Genomic DNA, 6,000 nt, shown 5'->3' with positions numbered 1-6,000 from the left:
AATGGAGGTGAGAACATGGGCAGATTGACAGGGCAGATGTATCCTGGAGTGTGGAAGGCAAATTACATGCAGTACTCAGCCTGAATGGTGCAGATGTTGTAGTTAATAGTCTTTAGTTTATGCTGAACTTGTACCTAAAAGTTGAATAGCAGCACTGTGCCTCAGTACATGTGACAATAAACTTGAACAGAATGGCTGGAATGAACCACGTTTGACCACATTTGAAACATTTTTTTTTGATGCATTACTTTCTGTAGACAGCATGAATTCCCTTTATTCAGAACCTTGTCCTCTTCTGGATTGTGTTTTGAATTTCTCATGGTGTTTAGAAGAAATACTAACTCACTCAGTATGTGGGAATGGGGATGGAATACATATAAAATAGCCATGAAAAGCATCTGTTCAATTCCACATCATTTTAACCCACCCCTTCTGAACCTATTCCTGTAGATAATGTGAAGGTGTGGTGACCATTGGACACTGGTGACACCTAATGGTGCTGCATAACTTAAATATCCCAGGTACATCACTTTTTTCAGGCATGTCATTAACAATTTGTCTCATTGGACACCAAGAAATTAAATGTTCTTTTGATTTATCAGTAAATGAAGCTTGAATATCTACTCATCATTTGAGCTGTATTATTGATCGGAGGTTTATTTATTTATTTTAAGAATCTGCCTGCCGGTGGCAGCTTTGTATTTATTAATCAGCCCTAGTTTTATTTGAACTAACTAGTTTGCTGGGCCATTTAATGGTCAACGTCCAGTGAGGAGTCGCATATGAACCAGAATATCTCAGGGTGGCAGATTTCCACCAATTAATCAGATGACTCTTTGTTGCACAGCCATTGCTAATGACTAGTTATTGTTTCACATACCGCAGACTGAAGTCACGCTCCACCATTATGATGATGTTGTTAGGTCTCTGAATTACTAGCCTCCCAAATAAACTGCTGCACTCGTGTCACTCCAATGTATTATAAACATTTGCCTGACTGAGAAAAACAGTAAGTGGTTGAATGCACTCGAAAGTATATTGCGGTATTAAATTTAGTTTATATGCAAAATAAATTACATAAAGCTAGTATTATCAGGCTTTTATTTAATCACTTCAACTTTAATTTATATTTAAATGCTCTTGACTGTGCAGGGATAAATATATATTCATTGGGAATTAGACTGGAATGCAATTAAAATAACTGTGGAAAGAAACACTGTTGTAAATTGAAGTACAAACTGATGCCGAATTGACTTAAGTTCAAGATTCCTTTATTGTCATATAATAAAAACAGTACAATATTACATGGAATTTGCTTTCATCTGCCACAAGGTAGACAGATTTACCATCGGCAGAAATTGCCTGAAGCTTCTCCCAGTCAGACAAAGAGAAGCAAAAGAGAGGCCCTCAGAGTCCATGGATTTGCCTTCAGCACTGCTGCAGCCCCTGCAGCCACACAGGATCAGTCCAAACCATCAGTAGCCCCAATTGCAGATCTTAATTTTGAGAGGTTAATTCCTAAAATTTACACCGCACTGTTCCTTCCAGAACTTATTTCTCTGAATTGCAGGTTTTCTCTCAGAAAGGTTATGACCCAAATCACTGATGCCATTCATTATGATTGTCACAAAGACAATCCATCCCTTCTTGTCCCTATTGGCCTGACTGGAAATATATTGGCTCAGTGGGCCACAATATCCTTCTCCAGAACCTCTCCACTGTTGCTTCACTGGCCTGGCTCCTCTGTCCTTCCATGTCTGCACTGATGCCGCTGGTGACACGCTCCTATTTCATTTGCATTTGCCGCTTATTACGTGACATCACTTGCTCAAATAATCTCTAATATCCAACTGTCCATCGAATTTTGTTTCCCCCTCCCCCAACTGTTTCTAAATTGTTGAATTGTTTGAGATGCCGAATGAGCAGACATTTTCTCTGATGATATACTAAAGACACAGTCATTATTTTGATCCCAAACAAATCTTGTTCCTTCACACAATCTGCTGGAAGAACTCAGCATCTTTATAAAGGGCTCTGGCTCAAAATGTCAAGCATTTCTTTTCTCCCAGTGATGCTGCGTGTCTCACTGAGCTCCTCCAGCAGATTGTGTTTAGCTCAGATCCCAGCATCCGCCGTCTCCTGTGTGTCTCCAAACGTTGTCCCTCAGCTCTTATCTCTAACGGTCTGCCCAGCATACTTTGGATAAATATAAATTTACTCTGTTATCTGGAACAACTGAAGGTAAAGTTTTATCATTAAATTGCCACGCGGAGACACTGTCCTGATAGTTTGCTTTCCCAAGCAGTATAGAAAATTGAAGTTCAAAAATATGCCAATTACCTTGAACTTTCAATATTCTTCAAACAGTTTAGGAAATAAAAGTACATCAAAGAAAAATTACTTTGCGTCTCTAGGGTTCAAATGTTTCTATTAACTGTAAGTCAATAATATTTGTCATTCTTTAGCTCAGTGGGGACTTCTCTCTCTCGGATAACTTCATATTGATAAGAATTTTTTTTATTCTTTCAGTGTTGATTTTGATATTTATCAATACATTCTACTTTTGTCATTAGACGGTGTTTTCTACTACAATGACTGGCTTCCTGCAAGGTTTGCCATCTGGTTATTTGCATTTCATATCTAATAGTTTACAGTGCAATGCTCAAATGGTAGATGCAGGGAAAGGTAGGTGAACCATGGCATAACATTAATCACTGCTTTGCACCATGTTCATTGTCCAGATGGAAAAGAGTAGGTGGTCAAAGTAATTGACAAAATTGGCAGATAAATGCAAGGCATGACATTGGAAATCAAATTCAGTATCTAAGACAGGAGTCTACATATTTAGCCCACATGGAAGAGGTGTGAATCAGAATAATTTACCAGGAAAATATTACCTTAATGAGAGACAGGATAGATTTAGAAATGAAGGACATTGATCGAAATTGTCCTTGGATGGCTAAAATTGAATTTTGTACCGTTCAATTTATATGTGTGGAAAGAAGATTAGATATTATGTATGCATACATCTTTGAAGTCATCTACGTGCATTGCTGCCTCAAGAAAGCATCCAACATTATAAAGGATCCCCATCACCCTGGTCACAACCTCTTCTCACTGCAACCTTTGACAAAAGATACTGAACCTTGAAAACCAGCACCTCCAAGTTCAAAAACCGTTTCTTTCCAATGACTATCAGACTCGTGAGCGTCCACTTGTCATGAAATGGTCCGACACCATAAAAAGACTGTCTATTCCAAGTTACTTTTTTGCACTAGGACTACTATGAATACTTATTATCTCTTTATAATCTTTGTCTCTTTCAATTTAATTTCAGTTAGTTTATCATTAAACTGTTTCTTGACAAGTACCTGTTCTACTGCAGCAAGTAAAAATTTTGGTTCATCTGTACATTGTACAATATATATGGCAATAAACTCATTATCATCCACTCCACAGGTCCTGCCAGCAAGCTGAATTACTAAAATACCAGTGAAAACCATTCAGGCCTTGACAGAGCTGCACCTAATGGTGTCTGCAGCGTATGAATTTCATACATGAAGATTGAGGCCAGATTTTAAGTAGGCCTTGGGCTTCCTGTGATGGGGAGTCAGTATGATTTGACATTTCTCCTGTCACTTTACTGCTATTCCAGTGATTTAATTGGCTTTTCCAGTTCCAAGAGAATGCTAATATTTTAATGGGATACAGAAAATACGATGAATTACAGGAAGATCAGAAGCTCGATATTCCTGAAGGTGGCCATCATTTCCGTTGACCTTGATTTTTACCTTGTAATTCTGGCAAGCGAGGTGATTTTGCTTTCATTGGTATGGCTGTTTGTTACACTGGGCAATCAAAATAAATTGATGGAATGAGTGAAGCAAGTCTCTGATCCAGCAAGTCACCTACATTTGATGAGAAATGTTAAGCAGGTTCCTCTTTATGTTACATACCATCCAATCACGAAAGTCATTGCGATCTTTCTTCATCTTGAAATTCCACACCCAATTACAGTAAGGAGATATAGCACTGGCCTTGTCAGCAATGCCCACGCCCTGAAAAATGAGGGAAATAGAAAAAGAGGGAGCAAGTTTCAGAAAAACACAGATGCTACTGAATTGTACATTTGACACAAGTCACCAAGAAAGATGTTCACACATGCTTACAACTAAAACAGAGAGTGACTGGTATTCAAAGGAATTAAACAGTCTGATAAATTTGTTCAGCTGTTATTAATTCCTCTGAAGTAGCCAATACTGAAAGTTGTGTGACCGAAACAGTTTCAGTTTTTGTTAGTTTTTAATCTCCTGTCATGCTATTCACCAACTCACTCTCTTTAAACTGAGCTCTTGTCGATGTTAAGGAGCCTCAGTGGCATCTGGATTTGTTGGCTATAACTCACTTCTATATGTAAATTCTATTAAAATTGAGGGCAGGCTCAAGATGGGAAAGTGAAACTCTAAAAATATGATGACATTGTTGCAAGGTAAAATTTGGCCTCTAACAACAAATTTCAATTACAATTTAAATACTTGTGAAGAAAATGCACTATGAAATATTCAAGTAGAACTGAGTTAACATAAAAAGAAGCAACAAATAGGCTTGCCAGGTAGAAGAGATCAACTAATGAGCAGTCATTAATGAGAAGATTATGGCGTTTACCACAAAACCTCTAATAAGAAGGGAAAGGAATGGCTTTAAAAATAATTTGATTTGCTGAGATATAATCTAAACCAATCAGAGTGATGTTTCTGCCCACTCAGTGAAGTTTCTTTTTATTGATGTGTTCTAATTGTGCTTTAAAGCCATTTAAAAACTTGAGGTTTTCTTAAAAATCGCCTCACTGTGTTAAAAGATAACAAGCCTGTATCTTTCAACAACTATTTTAATCTATATATGTAGGTAATGCAATGTGAATTTTAATGCTTCATTTTGCTAAGAAGATCATGATTCAGCTGGTATGGGAACCACTTTGACAAGTGCTCTATTAGATACGACTCGTAAAAAAGAGAAGCTGAAAAATTGTTAGTGTTATGTAGTGAACTTCCTATAAATCCCAGTTTATACTAATGTAAGAAAATAAGGATAGAACATATCATTGGGCAAAAGGTGGGAAGGATGGCAAGAGCAGGATTCTATATAGTGTTGCAGGAAATCTCTTCACTGCAAAATTTCTTCTCTTTATTAACAAGCTTGATTTGAGTTGTCAGTGGGGGATTTTAACATGCAAGTAGATTGGGAAAACGAGATTGGGAATGGTACTCAGGAGAGAGAATTTGTAGAAAGCCCATGAGCTGGATTTTTACAGTAGCTTGTTGATGAGCTCACTAAGGTATCGAGCTGTAGTGGATTAGGTGTTGTGCAATGCACCAGAGGTGAATAAAAAGCTTGGAGAAAAGGAACCATTAGGAGAATGGGCCGAGAAGTACTTTGGTAGAAAAATAGGCAAACTTTTTTAAATGGAGATAATTGTGAAGGCCAGTTCATTGGCCATATTTAAGGCAGAGATTGAGAGGTTCTTGATTAGTTAGGGCATGAATTGTTATAGGGAAAAAGCTGGGCAGTAGGGCTGAGTGGGAAAATGGATCAGCTCATGATTAAATGGTGGGGTAGACACGATGGGCTGAATAGTCTATTTCTGCTCCTATGTCTTATGGTCTCTTTTGCAACTTTTTGCTCAGTTTTTAACCCCAGGCCCACAAAGGGGATGTTGGCAGAGGGGTGAGAGGATGGGAGAAAAATATTGAACACCTACCCAGGACATTTAACTTGCAATTCAAACACAAAATATTGCAGATGCTAGAAATGTGAAATTAAACAGAGAATGCTGGAAATATTCAGCAGGTCAGGCAGCAGCAGCTAAGGGAAGAGAAACAGTTACTGTTTCAAGCTGGGGAGTTTTCAGCAGACATGAGGGTTGCTGAATGAGAAGGCAGCTGAAAAGGACCAGGACCAGGTAATAGGAAGGGTGATGTTCTTCTTTGAGAGAAGGTTAAA

The 6,000-nt window shown here is 38.0% G+C and overlaps 1 long non-coding RNA gene across 2 annotated transcripts in view; it reads right to left on the bottom strand.

Annotated features, from left to right (window-relative positions):
* Positions 1–3,541: 3,541 nt before the first annotated feature.
* LOC138760100 (uncharacterized) overlaps positions 3,542–6,000 on the bottom strand; it is a 64,952-nt gene continuing 62,493 nt past the window's right edge. Inside the window, exon 4 of one of the 2 annotated variants that reach the window (XR_011355404.1) lies at positions 3,542–4,058. This is a non-coding gene — a long non-coding RNA (uncharacterized lncRNA). The remainder of the gene's footprint in view (positions 4,059–6,000) is intronic. The other variant, XR_011355405.1, reaches the window with a different exon arrangement.

Source organism: Narcine bancroftii, chromosome 4 (genome assembly GCF_036971445.1).
Source record: "Narcine bancroftii isolate sNarBan1 chromosome 4, sNarBan1.hap1, whole genome shotgun sequence".
Classification (NCBI taxonomy): Eukaryota; Metazoa; Chordata; class Chondrichthyes; order Torpediniformes; family Narcinidae; genus Narcine; species Narcine bancroftii.
The sequence above is the reverse complement of the archived record's forward strand: the minus strand, read 5'-3'. Positions and strand labels throughout refer to the sequence as shown.